This window comes from Rhinolophus ferrumequinum, chromosome 11 (genome assembly GCF_004115265.2).
Source record: "Rhinolophus ferrumequinum isolate MPI-CBG mRhiFer1 chromosome 11, mRhiFer1_v1.p, whole genome shotgun sequence".
NCBI classification, from domain to species: domain Eukaryota; kingdom Metazoa; phylum Chordata; class Mammalia; order Chiroptera; family Rhinolophidae; genus Rhinolophus; species Rhinolophus ferrumequinum.
Window position 1 is genome coordinate 59,352,029 of NC_046294.1, and position 15,786 is coordinate 59,367,814.

A 15,786-nucleotide genomic window follows, 5' to 3' on the forward strand; every position below is an offset into this window, starting at 1 on the left:
AGGACGAGGGAGTACCCCTTCCTTCCTCCAACAACACAACGGCTCTTAGACGGGCTCAGCCAAAGAGGATTAGGTCAAAAAGTGAACTGTGACCAGGAAGCATAAAACAAACAGACACGTTTGGGAGGGTCTCTGAATAGGCATTGTGCATGGAGGCCTGGTGCGTGCCAATGAGTGGGTGGGGGTGCCAGAACTGGGTGCGACTGACTAAGGACAAGTTTATCCGACAGAGTGATTGTCCAGCAGATCACTGCCAAACTGTTCCAGCCCTCATGTTCACCAAATCCTCTTTTTCCTGGGACTTGGCCTCAATTCCGCCACCAGATCAGATGAACCAAGAAGGAGGTCATTTTGACCTGGACGCAGAATGACCGATGTGGCACATGGGAGATCAGAGCAACCAGTTTCTTCCACGATCAGGAAGGACAGCAGGAGGCAGAAGTTTTAGGTCCAGAGTCATTTTGGACCGATTTTATAATAACTATTTATATTTAACTGCCTTTTTAGGTTTTATAAAGTAGTTTTATTTCCTTTGTTATATTTGACAATCCCCCCAAAACAAAAAGAATATCCTTATGACAGTGGTCTCCAAATTTTGCTACCCTTTAGAAATACCTGGGAAGTTGATAAATAAATGCCCAGGTCACACCCCATACGCATGAAGTCAGAATTCTGCGGATGGAAGCCTGGATAATGAGTTTTTAATTTTAATTTTTTTATTTTTCAGTTACAGTTGACATACAATATTATATTAGTTTCAGGTGTACAACACAGTGATTAGTTGTTTATATAACTTAGGAAGTGATCATCCTGATAAATTCAGGACCCATCTGACACCTTGCATAGTTATTACAATACTACTGACTATATTCCCCGTGCTCTACTCTACACTCCCATGACTATTTCGTAACTACCAATCTGTACTTCTTAATCGCCACCCTCCTGCACCCATCCCCCCCACAACTCCCCAATCCAGCAACCATCAAAATGTTCTCTGTATCTATGAGCTTGTTTCTGTTTTGTTTGTTTGTTTATCCTGTTCTCTTGATTCCACATATAAGTGAAATCATAAGGCATTTGTCTTTGTCTGACTTACTCCACTCAGCACAATATCCTTCACATCCATCCATGTGGTTGCAGATGGCAAGATTTCATTCTATTTATAGCTGAGTAATATTCCATTGTACATATGTACTACCTCTTCTTTATTGGATGAGGGATTTTTAAAAGTCCACAGGTGATTGCAAGATATAACAGAGTTTAGGAACCACTGCTCTATGAAGTAGGCTGTGAAAGTGTTGTGCCCATTTTGCAGACAGTAATGCTGAGGCTAAGACAGCTTCGTAACTTGCCTAAAATCAAGGCCCTAGCAAGTTGCAGAAATGGGACTTGAATCTGGAATTCCATTTCAATTGTTGATTCATGAATTCATTTACATACTCATTCACTTAACAAGAATGTTTTGAGGACCAGCCATGGATCAGCACTGGACGTACGAGAGACCAAATAAACGTGGGCCCTGCCTCCATGCAGTTTAGTTTCGTCTAGTGATCTGTTTTATTCAAACCAGTGTCCTTTACACCCCCTTATATTTGAGACTTAATTTGAAATTATGCAGGCAAGTTTAGTGCCTGGCGGGCTGGGGTGCTCAGCAAAATAGCACCCGTAGTATTTTTGCTGGAATTCAGGTATACAGTGCAGATTTGCCCAGGAGAGGACACAGAGGAAGATCAAGCTTTGAAGTCTCCTGCTCTGGATTCAAATTGTGACCCTACCTTTTCTGGCTGTGTGATCCTGGGCAACTTTCTTAACTTCTCTAATCCTCAATTTCCTCATCTATGGAATGTAATACCCATTTCAAAAGATTGCCATGGGAACTAACTGAAACTCCCTGCATGGTGTGCTCAGCTAGTAGCTGGTACCTCTGAGGGACCTAGTAAACATAGCAGTGACCAGGTCCTTACCAGATGGAGGTACACGGGAGAACACAAGAATTTATTAACCTCGTGCTCCTGAGAGAGACAGCAGCATAGAGTGTCATTAGAATTTCTCATCCTGTTTATTCTTCCTTCTCTCACCTCTGTCCTAATCCATTCTATTAATTTGCCTTGGCACTCACAGTTGGGACACCATGTACTTGGAAATCAAGGGTAAGTGCCCAACAAATTTTAACCAGTAATGGGGACATAATGCAAATTTAAAACTAATGGGAGAAACTCGTAGTGGACTGGATTGAAAGTTAAAAGTCCGAGGACTGGAATACTTTTGAACTGTATTTCCATTTAAAAATTAGATTTATATTAAAAGAAAGGGAAAGGAGCAAGTAGAACCTCAAACCATGTGAGCTTTTCTTCTTATCAATGCTTCGTTTATATAATCAACATTCAATTGTTTCTTTATTCCCTCCTGAGATAGAATCTAATCTTGGCACTTAATGAATCCGAGTCTTCTAAAAATTTTCTCATTTCATATACGTGATTATGATCTATATGCACTGGGACCACGTGGACTTAATCAAAGAGCTCTTTTCTGTTAATGATTCCCTGAAAGGTCACTGAATTTCTGCACATGTGGGGCTTGGTTGTTCTAGAGTGACACCGTCCACCCTGAAAGAAGTGATGCTGACATTCCCAGAGACCTGCAGGGTGACCTCCCCTTCAAATGTCTCAAAATAAACTCTATCCCCAAGGCTGTAGTTGGTGACATTTACCTACCAGTCTCTTCCAAAACCAATATCCTGTGATAGATTAAATAAAGTCAATATTTAAAGTCTCCTTTCAATGACCTACTAATAGCTCGTGCTAAATTAATGTGGATTAACTAAATACAACAATCATTGAATGATTGATTGGGTCATTGAATAGTCTGGAAATGTTAAGTTGCTTTTACAGATGAATACTCACTTTGTAAGTCAGTCTATATTTTATAACTTACGTTAAATTAAATAAAGATATTAATACTATTTCTTCAGTGCCTACTAAGGTCCGGGTTTGTGGTAGGTGTTGACTGCAACTTTTCCATTTTACCCTTCTACAACACCCCTCTGGAGCAAAATGTCGGCCAAATATTATACAGTTACTAAGTTATAGAGCTGGAATAGGAACCCAGGTCTGTGGGCCGTTGAAGTCCACACTTGTAATCAGCATTTTGCACACGCCGTTTTGCATTGCATTTTTCGTTGTGATTTTGAACATTCTGCAATCACCTTTGTCAGCCACATTAAAGGCAAGATTTGATCAGTCTACCTGTGGGAGTGTTTCCTGGCTGGCCATATCCTCCTATACCCAGCCTTTGACTTTTAAAACCTCTAGAAGGAAAGGGAGAAGCATGCAGCAACATTTGGTATCCTTTCCCCAAAGGTGGGGGAATGACAGGTCTGTCTAGGACAATAAAACACAACAGTGTTTGTCAAACTCAATTAAGTTCTGGCTGTGAAATCCATTTACTAGGGAGCAACCAACATTTTAAAAAATGATACAGACTGGAGTAGAAAAGATCAAGCTGCGTCACATTTAGTACAGGTAAGTACGAAAGTTGCTAAACTTTTGTTTAATTGTCTGTATGCGTTTGTGCATGGGGAACATGTACTGGCGTGTGACGTAAAATGTACTTTAACTGCAGGCTGTAGTCGAAACATTTTGAAAAACACGGTAGTACAGGATAATGAAGGTGCGTGACGAAGTCAGGCTGCCCAGCTCTGATTCTTACAAGACGCACGGCCTGGGTACGTTACCTGACTTTTCAAGTTTCAGGATCGTCCTGTGTAAAACGGGGATGATAATAGTACCCACTTCATAATATGTATTGTGTGCAACGGGGTGTCTGATGCCTAGTAAGGATTCACCACCCAAGCGTCAGCTGTTACATGACATAAAGCAGTCGGGGTGATAAGTTGGGAACAAGCAAGAGTAATGCTTTGCATTATGTCCCCAGAATGATTTTAATTCCAGACACATCTGGTTCCTAAGCAGCTCCATCTACATGTCTCACAGGCTGGTCAACCACAACATGCCCCCAAACAAACTCCTCTTCCAGGCCGAACCTGTCTTGTGCATTCTCTGTTCAACAGTACTACCACGCGTTAGCCCAGTAGAAACGTAAGAAGGTCCTGGAATCTTCACATTCATGTTATTGCCTTAAAATATGAAGACTGCAAACTGTCAGAGCACAATGCAGCACACACTGCATTGTCTCTTTTTGTCCCTAGTGGAAGACCTGAACGCGAGTCCTGGCCCCTGGTAAGCTTCTAACAGAGAAAATCAGCTACCACACCTATGGAGAAGACGGAAGCGGAGTTGTTTCCACTGAGAAGATAGCTGAGTTGTTTCCACAGAGTCTGAAATAAAGGGATTTCTTTTTCTGTTATTTTCTAGAGTAAGGGGGGTAAAAAAAAAGAAAGAAGCTTCAAGTAAGTATTTGGGCTTTCAGGGCAGTTAAACCTTGGTGAGAAATAAAGATCAGAGGCTGGCTTTTTATAGGGACCAAATCTCTGAAGCATTTTTATGGCTGATAGATAATGAAAATCAGATAACCCAAGGCTGGAAGATAAGGACTTGAGAATGCTTTTCTCACTGCTGTCTCTGTTGAGCTGTCCACCATCTGGCCCATTCTACTTACTAAATCTAATAATTTCATTCATTCATTCATTCAACCAGCTGGTACTGTGTGACACGCACAATTCTAGGAGCAAGTGAAAGAGCAATGCAAAAGCCTAAGTCTCACATGCTGGTAGGGGAAAGGAACACAGATGCTGTAAGACGAAGTGCTTTGTCATTCAAACAAAGTTACAAAACAAGGTGCTGCCATTCATTTGACAAAAATTTGTTGAGCACCTACTTTGCGCAAGGTAATGTGCTAGGCAGTGGACATACTGCTGTGAAAAAGAGAAGTTCACATTCCAATAGGGAAGACAATGATTAAATAATGGCTTGAGTAATTATTTCATGATAAGAACTGCTACAAACCAGAGACAGAGGATGCTACGAAAGCATGGAAGGAACTGGGAGCTCTGATGACGTTTCCTTTGTGGGGAGCCTGATTAGGAGAACCTTCCCTGAGGAAGCAACATTTGAGATGAATATGAAAGATAAATAATGAGTTAATTAGGCCAAGTGCCAGGGTAGGGCTGAGCCGAGAAACATTCTAAGTAGAGAAGGAGCAGCAAGGTCAAAGGCTCAGGAAGGGGAAGGACTACAGGGAGGGCCAGGATCGGGCAGCATGCGGGTAACTTAGCTAAAGACGTAGGTTTTCAGCCTCAGGGCCATGGGTCACCACTGAACGGTTTTAAACAGAAGAGACAGAAGTCGCTTTGCGTTTTTTTTTTTCTTTGCAAAACATCACTTTTACTACAGTGAGAGGAATTTTTGGAGGGAACTAAAAGTGTGCTGATACATGAGGAGTTTCCTGTGATCCGTACTTTACTTTCCAGGGAAAAGGTAATGGCAGCATGGACTAGGATGGTGGAGTGAAGATAGAGATAAGCAGGACAGGAGATATTTGGAGGAGAGAAGATGCACAGGACCCCGGTGAGGGCTGAGATTTGAGTTAGAGGGAGAGGTCAGGATGACTGCCATCGTAACTGGATGAACGACTGTCGTGGCATCACTGAGATGGGACACTAAATGATGAGGACAGGATATTTGCAGGGAGGGGTGGAAGGAGACGAGGGCATCTCAAATTGCACTTTACACACATTGAGTTGGGCAGCCTTTGAAATATCCAGCTGGAGATGTCAGTAAGCAGTTGGCTATTGGATATCTGTAAGTCTGGGTCTTAGAGAGAGGGCTAGAGAATGAATTTGAAAAGTGTCAGCAACTATGTGGTAGGTAACGAAAGTTTTATGGAAAGTTTAGAGTGAGAGAAGTGCCTAAGTCTCAGTTTTGAGAAACTCCAGCATTTAAAGGCTGGGTAAGGAGGATAAGCCAGTGTCCTGAGAAGGGACAGCTGAGAGGGAGAAGGAGAACCAGAGATGGGTTGTCACAAGATGGCCAAGGAATACAATGTTTCAAGAAGGAAGAACTGGTCAACACTGCTCGATTTCTCTGAGAGGTCAAGTAACACAAGGACTGAAAAATGTCCACTGGTGTTAGCAAAGTGGAGGGTCCCTGTCAGCCAGTGAAGGCCTGCTACCGTTGGACTGCAGTGGTGTGAAGAGAGAGCAGGAGGTCAGAAAATGTAACACAGCAAACGCACACAACTCTTTCAAGAAGTTTGGCTACAAAAGGGGAGTGTTTTAAGGTGGAGAGACTTGAGCACGTTGAAATGAGGATGGACAGATTCCTCAAGAGGGGAGAGAATGGAAGCCAGACCCCAGGTGGAGGGTCTGGCTATAGACAGAAGAGGCCATCTCTGCTGCTGTAACAGAATGGAAGGAGCAATGGACAAGTAGAGATGCTGCGTGTTTACAGGCTTGATGGGAAAATTATCTGTTGGAAGTGAGGGTCAGGAGTGTCTGAGTAGAGAAGTTTTGAAAGGGAAGTTGCGGAGAGTGTGAGAGCAAGGTGATCAGAGGAAGATACGAAATTTCTGAGCTTTGATAAGGGCTCCATTCAGATGGGTCATTATAAATGTATAGTTGTATACTTTTTTCCCTTGCATGTTTTCCTCTAGTGTGGCTTGGCTGTCTGCCACAGGCATGGAGAAAGCAAACACTGGGTTTTTCAGGGTTGTAATTTTTCTGAAAAGAGTGCAATGAAAAGAACAGGAGCAAAAAGTTGAAGGTCAGGAAGAGTGGGGACGATGGACCAAGCGAGACTGGATTAGGGTTAGTAGATAGGAGTGACGATTGGAACAGGTACATGGATGGGTAAAGTAAAGGGCTGAGTTGCGGAGACTGTGGTCCGTTCACAGGGCATGCTAACTAAGCAGCACCTCTGGTGAGAATGTGTTGTTAGAATCACCGATTTCTATGATTCTGGGACTTCTATGATTCACATAGAGGAATTTCACACAACGCCAAGATCCAGGGTGTGACTCTGGGAGTAGCTGAAGAAAAATGCAGAGGGAAAGTGTTCCAGCTGGGAGAGGCCCGGGTGTTGGTTAAGCCAGCCATGGTGATGCTGAAGTCGTCCAAGATGATGGCGGGACTGGGCTGGAGAAAACGTAGAAGCTGGTGTCCAAGTCCTCAATGAATGAAAGGTGGAAAACGACAATGACGAAAAGGAGAAAAGGTCAGTAGCTCTAAATAGCACAATTCTTAGAAAAGGAGCATGGAAGCAGGTTTTGTTGCTGTGAAGTTTGTTTAAACAAGAGGCGAGGAGAGGACAGTTCTAAAAGTGGCCTTGGGGAATGAAAGGAAACCTACCTGTGTCCTGATGTGGAGAGTTGAGGAGTGTGAAAAGAAACATGAGAGAGGTTTGGAAGAAGCAGTCAACTCATGCTGAGGTAGGTTTTAGTTAAGAGTTGCAGCTGGAGAGACAGTTCCGGATGGGATTGAAGATTCAAGGTAAAGCCATTATTCCGAAATTCCAAGTGGACGATATGGGGTGGAGAGTGGAAGGCTGGCTCAGGGGCAAGAATGGACGGACATGAAAGTTTGACAGAGAAACAGATGCAAATAAAGGAGGAGTTGGGAGTGTGAAGAAGTTGGGAGTATGGTAACTTAGGGTTACCATAGAGACAGACAGGGAGGTTTTACAAAACAGGTCATATCTAAGATGACATCAAGTAGAAGTTCTGCCGATGGGCAAAGGATTCCAGGTAAGAGGATCAGGATGTACAAAGATGCATAGCCAACCTGGGCGGTTGGCTTCAGTGGCGCTGCTGGGTAGATCATGGTGGACGAGAAGACCAGAGGCTTGGACAGGAATGAGGGAGGCGGGCCCAGGTCCAGCTTCGAGGTCCAGCCGACGAGCCTTGTGGTTTAGGGAGCTCCTGTAGGCTTTTAAGTACGGCCAAAGCAGGATTCCTGATTGTCTCTGTTCTAGACAAGTGGGTCTCTTTGTCCTCATTGCTCCCTCCGTGCTTTGGCTCCCACTATCCCTGCAGAGTCCAGCCTTAACCCTCTGGGCATATCCCACTCCTTCCCAAGGCCTAACTCAAGTCTTAGCCCTGGAATAAAGCCCTCATGACTATTCCAGTCCACACCTTCCTCCTTTTCTCAAAATGTTTTCATTCTTACAGTCAGAATCACACCCCAAAAGAAAGACTGTGGAAAAGGCTACCATTCACCATTTGTATTAGCAAGCATCGTCCTCGCCCAGCTAGAGAGAGACCTGGTAGGACATAAAATTATAATTATGAGAGAGTCGCCTGTCTCACTCATCTAGAAAGAAGGCAGAACAAGAGTTGTTCCTAGACCATTGGAGAAAAGGAGTCCTTCTCTTTTCTGTTGGTTGGTGCAAAAGTAACTGTGGTTTAAAAGGTTAAAAATAATTGCAAAAACCGCAATTACTTTTGCACCAACCTAATATCACGTTCAAGTATAAACAGGCATTCAGTGTGAAAGCCCTGGGTTAATCATGTCTGTTAATGACTAGCTGGCTGTGTGGCCTTAAGCAAGTTACTCATCTTCTCAGAATCTCAATTTATGAATCTGTAAAATGGGATAATAATACCAAATCTACAAGGTCATTAGGAGATCATATAAGGTCACTCATGTATTCATTCAACATGTTTATTGTGTGCCTTACTATGTGTCAGGCATTGTGCTGGGAGCCAGGCTATGGCAACGCACAAGGTAAGCACAGTCCTTGCCCTCCTGGAGCTTACAGATCAGAGGGAGAGACATTACGCAAACAATCCCATAGTAACTGCCAGCAGAATAATCCAGGGAGCCAGGCACCAAGCTCAGTGCCTGGTGCAGAATGTGCCACTAATACACATGAGTTAGTCCCCTGTCTTTCCTAACTTCTTCCAGTCAAAGTCATATAACAAGTGCTATCTGCAAGTATATATCACTTCAGACATTTTCAGGGCCTCTCACTGTAAGTAGGTACCATCCCAGGCCCACACAAACACAGGCAGGGCACTGAGGAAACCATGGCAAGGTGACTAAAGTCACGTCCTCTCCAGTCTCCTACGTCAAAGGAGACCGGGTAGAAAATGATCACATCACATCACATAGCTTAACCTCAAAACCTTTGGCTCATTAGAGCAGAAAGGCGTTGTCCCAGGACTCGGGCTGTGTGGGGGCAAAGATGACAGCCTCAAGTGGGGCCTGGGAATATGGTTAGTGAGTGTGGAAGCCTGGCCCTCAACACAGCCCATCTATCCTAAAATATGAAGGGTGGGGGAGGGCCCTTTCCTCTACTAATGGGCTCCATTCATTTCTGGTGAAAGAAAGCCTGGGTTTCCCTAAGATTTACTCATGAGTGACAGCGTTCTTTAAAGATCTCTGCGCACAAAGGCTTTCCTAACTCCTCAATGGCCTGGGACAAAAGAATTAGGCCGAGGGCTGGTCCTGCTCATTATGGAGCAGCAGCTGGCTCCTAAGCACTGCAGAGAGATTTCCTCCCCCTGCCCTCCCTCACCTCCCAGGGCTGCGGTGTGCCCCCAGCACAGCTAGGGATAACTGCCCGGAGGGTGCAGAGGCTCTTAACAGAAAAGCTTCCTCTTTGATTCCTGGAGCAGCAGCGGGGTAGGGAATAAATCTCTCTGGCTTGGGCATTCAGGCAGCCTTATTTTGGTCACCCACTGGAGAATCAATTGCCTTCTCCTTTTTTGGTAAGAACTTTGTTGTCACCTGCACAGACAGGAGCTCTAAAAATATTTCTCAGATTTACAGCAAGTGTTTACAAATTTCTCTCCCCATTTAGACTCTAAGGTTTCCTTACAGCAGTGTCTTACTTATTTTTACCTTAGTGTTTGGCTTGTGGTAGAAGCTTAATAAATGTTTGGAGAAAGGGAGAGAGAGAGAGAGAGAGAGAGAGAGAGAGAGAGAGAGAGAGAGAGAGAGAGAGAGAGAATAAGGCAGAAAGAGAATAGGAATAAATGAATGGATGAGTGAATATTGGTCTCCCAGGTTGGACTAGATTAGGAGATGCCAATCTGGATTTTAGAGACTCTAGTGGGTCCTCAGAGGTTCATTCCCCAGAGGTGTCAACTGGGGGTGGGGGTGTCATGGGAATAAGGACCTGTCTTGCTTCCCCCACTATAGTTTAATCCAACTTTTATGATATTCATCTGTCTTACACATTAGGCTTCCTTATTTGAGATTTTGTGTAAATAAAAGTTTCTGTGGCTAAGAGAACCGTTTGAAAAAACACTGGGCTAGATTTTTTTCCCTTTAGGTTTCTTCCAGCTTTGCTATTTTCCGTGATGGGTAAGTACTTGTACCTTTCCTGCTTTTGACCACTGTTAGAACATATTTCTGCATCTTATTCTGGGGAGGTCGCAGGAGGAAGGATACAAAAAAGGAATTCACTTGCCAAGTAACCACAGTGTGTTCTACTTGGGCCAGAGTTTGGGCAGCTGATCTGCCATGCTGGGTCCCCTTATGTCCTGGTTTTCCTTACGTGTGTGTGTGCTGTCCCAAGTCATAGAGATGGGGTGTGGGGACTCCTGGGGTAAGTGGTGTTTTTAGCCTCTATCTCCAGCTCCATTTTCTCATGTCTAATTTTAACATAACTTACACCGCACTTTAGATAGCACTTCTGCTGACTGTCCCAAACTGGGAGGTGACTCAGCCCACAGAGGACGGAAGTGCTGCTGTCGACAGGTTGGTTGTGGACACTATCAAAGACGAGTTTGCCACTCAAGTTTGAAAAGACATCATCAGACAACCCGACAATTCCACAGCATGGACCATCAACAAGGTTATGGAGAGACTCCCGTGACTTTATCTATTCAATCACTTAGTGCCTGTCTATTGAGCACCCACTACGTATGGGGCTGTGGGAGGCAGGGGGGATGGAGAGATGGATGGGAACAAGTCCTTCTGTTAGGGAGCTCACATCCTAGTGACAACGTTAAGGAAATGAAACAATTCAAGATGTTAAGCACAGACACAGAAAGGTAGCGAGTGCTACAGAATTACAGAGGAGGGAGAGGACAGGTCTCCTTAAGAGTTAGGAAGAGCAGTGGGGAAGACGTCACAGAAAAGTGACGTTTGAATGAGACCTTGACTTGGAACAGTTATTCAAGTCTGGAGGCAGGAGAGGGACAGCAGAGCAGGCATGGAGCACCGGAGAGAAGGGGAGGCGATGTAAGGTGCTAGACCTTGTTGGGGGTGGAGCTGAGGGCAGGGGGACGTAATGCGCTCAGGCTGAAGGGATAGGTCTGATCAGATTGAAATAAGCCCTGTCTGCTTTGCTAAATATGTTATTCTGGAGGCAGTGGGGAGCCAGTGAAGGTTTTAAAGCATGATCTCATGTGCCATGCCAAGGACTGCTAATTATGCTGTAGGCCATGGAAAAGGCAATCAAGCAGGCAAGCACTGTCCAATCTTCCTGTTAAAGAGCCTGCTGACAGCTGGCGGGGAGGGAGCAGGCTGGAGGCATGACGGGCTGTGGCCATGGGCCACGTGAAGGAGGAAGACGCTCTGTACCAGGGTAGCGCAGAGGAAACAGAGCCGAGGAGAGGGATAGCGTCAAGGTACATTTCAGAAGGAGAAAAAGCAAGACCTGACTCCTCCTTGTGTACTGAGCTACGTGGGGAAGGGAGAAAGCTGCGTGGAGATGGTGATGGTGGGTTAGGCTCCCTGCCAGGAAAATGACTCACTTCTGTACAGCAGTGTTCCAGTTCACTGTTACCCTGACAAATTAACACAGCAGACCAGCAACTCCTCAACCCTTCTGCACTCACACAGTAAAAGTTAGTGAGAACCTGTAGTATGCCACGCATCACGCTATACGAAACAGACAGGGTCCCCCCCTTTAGGAACTGACACTGTCATTCTGAACCCGTTGGGAATTTTAACAACCATCGTGAAATGATGTTATGATGCTCTGGACACCTTTCTCAAAAGGTGCCACCTTAGACAACATTGTAAAAACAAAAACAGCTATCGTTTCATACTTTGGTTTTATGCTGAACGTGTTATGAAACAACACTTCCACAGAGCGCATATGAGTCCCACAGAGTCTTCAGAACACCAACACTCAACCAGCAGGCTGCAGAGCTGGTCTCCATCGGACTCTAAGTTGAACAGGGATTTTGTAATACATTATCTTTTTCCTAAGTTTAAAAGTAATATATGTATGCTTATTATACACTGAAAAGCTAAGAAAAATTAAGTAAAAATTACTCCTATTCTCATCACTCAGAGAGAATCACTATATCATTTTGGTGTACTTTCTTGTAATATTTTATTTCTATGCTAAAAAAATGTTTGTTTAAACAAAACTGAGATCATACTATATATAAAATCTCATTCTCTTCTTCCCCTGCCTCAAAATTATATAAACATTTCCCCATATACTAAAACTTCAATCTAAAATATTAAAAACCTGAAAAACACTCCAACTAATTAATAATTTCCGTTCTGTGTAATTGTTTCCAAACTTTCACTATTACAAATTATGCTGTGATAAGCACACATGAAACATTGCATTTCTGACTTTTTTTTCAGCTTGAACTATTAGAAGTGGATTTAAGAGACTGCTGACTCTTTCATTCATTCAACAAATATTTAATGAATACCCACTAGCTGCTGGACAACATTCTAAACTGGTAACACAGTAATAAGCCAAAAAAAAAAAAAAACCCAAAAAAAGACAAAATATAATGACTTCATGCTTATATTCTAGAGAGGTACAGTATTGTCCTCTTATCCGAAAGGGATACGTTCCAAGACCCCCAGTGGATGCCTGACACAGAGGACAGTACCAAACCCTAAATATAATATGTTAAAGGAAGCACTTTATGGCTTCTCTTTGGCATATCTGAATTGCCAGCATCGCTACTCTTGCCCTTTGGGGCCATTATTAAATTAAACGAGGGTGACTTGAACACAAGCACTACCGCACCGTGACAGTCGATCTGATAACTAAGAAGGCCACTGAGTGACTCACGGGCAGGGAGCATCTACAGCGTGGACACGCTGAACAAAGGGCCGATTCACGTGTGTGTCAGGAGGGAACGCGATGGCGCCAGATTTCATCACGCTACACAGAATGGCACCCGATTAAAAACGTACGAATTGTTTATTTCTGGAATTTTCTATTTAATACGTTTGGACCTCAGTTGATCGTGGATAACTGAAACCCTGGAAAGCGAAACCAGAGATGCGAGGGGCGAGGGAGGGGCTACGGTACAAATGATTTTAAGTCTCTTTAGGGATATTGGTAAATCACTTTCAGAAAGGCTGGAGCAATTTACAACCCTACTAGCGGCACGTAAGTAGCCATCTCACTGCATGTTCACCAGCACTGAGTGTGACGGTTTAATTCCCCCCCCCCCCCCAATTTCATAACACTTAATGGGAATGTTGTATTCCTTAGGGACTTTGCCCCTTCCTTCTCTACCCCCGTGTATTCACCAACTACCAAAGCACAAGGACATTGAAGAGACATTTAAATTCTCATCCAGATGGCAAGTTTCAAAATTGTTTTTAATCTTCAGTGAGAAAACAATTTCAGCCCCAAATCAGGGATGGCAACAGTGGAATCACCTCCTGTGTTTTGCAAGGTAGCTCTTGAAGGTAGCAGGAAATGATAACAAAACTGTGTTCTGTTAGGGTCTCATGTGTCTGGAAGACAAGTCAGTAGTGACTTTCTCCAGCCAAATGCCAAGCCTCCTTGGGGTATCTGCCAGGACAAGCCAGGAAAGTGGGATCTCTGCAGGGGTGGGGGCTGAAGTCAGGATCAAATGCAGATCTTCCATGAAAACACCTGGTGAGCAGGAGGGGGTTTCCTTCTTTTTTGTGGAGACCTTTGGAGGGTGTTGAAGACTGATTGGGGCTTATAATATGTACGGAAATATATTAAAATAAGTAAATAAAATACCAATAAAGAAATAACAAAACTGGAAATATTACATATAATATTTTTGGAGTGTTTAGCATGTATTAGAAAATTTCAGAATACTCTTTTTTATAATAAACAAATGCATAGTGCTTGCTATGTATCAGGTACTGTTTTAAGCACTTTTGACTCATGCAATCATCATAATCAATTTATGATGTAGAGATTGTCTTCTCCATTTGAGAGAGAAAAAAACCTGAGGCATAGAGAGGTTAAGTATTTATTAAGTCAGGATCTGATCCCAGTTGTTCTGCCTTTAAAGCCTGTGCTCTTACACACTATCTTATAAAAAGGAGACTGATGATCAAATCAAGTAAATAATTGCCCTGGTCCAATAGTGCAGGTCAAGAGGGATTTAGTGTCTCCTATGAACCAAGCACTGTGCTGGCCCAAGGTCACAAATCTCATGAGTGGGAGGGCTGGATGCTTGGATCTGGCTCAAGGTTTGTCTGACTTCTTCACTCTCCCCACTGTATCTTGCTTAAGGAAAAAGTTTCCCTCGTTTGGGTTGATAGGTTAAGAAACATAGCTGGCACATGGCACAGCGCACTTGGAACAAAATGTACAGCTAGAGGAACAGAAGCTCTCAGCTCTGCTGACATTTTTGGAGGGCAGCTGTGTTTGCGGGCACATTTGGGTGGGCCCCTCTCTATACGTTCCAGGCCCCAGACACTCTAATATGGTCCAGGTGGTTCAGAATTCATCTTTTGGGGTCAGATGCCTCCATACAATGAACAGCAGTCTTTAGGAATTCCAAAAAGCATTCTTACAATCCTAGGCCTTGGCGTTAGAACCAGCTGAACCTTCAGTTATTGAAAATTCTCTTATTTTACCCCTGACAACTCACACTATACCTCAGACTGCTTTGATAGCTCCCATAACAGTTGCCTTCATATTTCAAAACCTATGAAATTACATATTTGAAGGGATTATTCATTTTTTTCCTTTGGAAAGCGCACACACCCCTTAATGCTTTAATAATGATAACCAGATGGATTGAGGGGTCTTTGACAAGGGGTTTCTTTAGCTAATTTGAGAACATACTGAATTTCAATCTTTTCTGACTAGTGCAAAAATGAACAGATTGTAAAGTGCCCTATAAATTTCCTACTTGTGCATTTGTAATACTTTCATCATAGCCAGATGAAATATATTTAAAGCCAACTCTCCTCTTTCTCCATTTTGATGGTCCAGGTTTCAGGGTTTACTCAGTAAATCCCAAGAAAATGTTTAACCAGAAGGACTGGATACTTCTAAGTAGGTCTCACTCCAAATGCAGCCCATAATACCTCCCAGTCAGTGCTTATGCTCCGGCTTCCTTATTCCTTACTCTCAAAAGAGTCCAAGAAACTTTAAGAAGCTTTCTTACCTCCATGTAAAATCATAAGATACCAGGGCTAGAAGGGATCTGGATGACCATCTGGTCTACCTCTTTCATGTGATCGATGAGGAAGCCGAAGTTTCCGAAAGGTTTAGTGACTTGGCTGAGGTCATGTAGGTAGGAAGTGGCAGAATTTAGACTTGAACTTCATTCCAAGTGTAATGCTCACTCATTACATCACTTTGCTTCTCTCTTTTGCTTTCCTTGTATGTACCTTCTCTTCTTTTTCATATGTCTTTTCCTGTCAGAACCAGGTCTTGGATGATGATGGGATGGGTCAAACCAGAGTAGATCAGGTTGTGGAGAATGGCCACAACAAGAGAGAAACACAGGGAGGGTCTGGCAATAGGCAGCCAGATAAAGGCTGGCTGACAAAAGCAGCAAAAGGCAGAAGCCCAGACAGACAGGTGGTACGTATACAGCAGGGAATTTGACATCAGGTACTGCATAGAGGTGTAGGAAGCAGATTAGAGAAGTAGCGGACTGTAGAAACCCAGACTCACG

At 43.6% G+C, this 15,786-nt stretch overlaps 1 protein-coding gene across 2 annotated transcripts in view; it reads right to left on the reverse strand.

The window, feature by feature from the left end:
- ME3 (malic enzyme 3) overlaps nucleotides 1–15,786 on the reverse strand; it is a 175,006-nt gene that overhangs the window by 105,550 nt on the left and 53,670 nt on the right. The gene's annotated exons all lie outside the window — the stretch shown is intronic.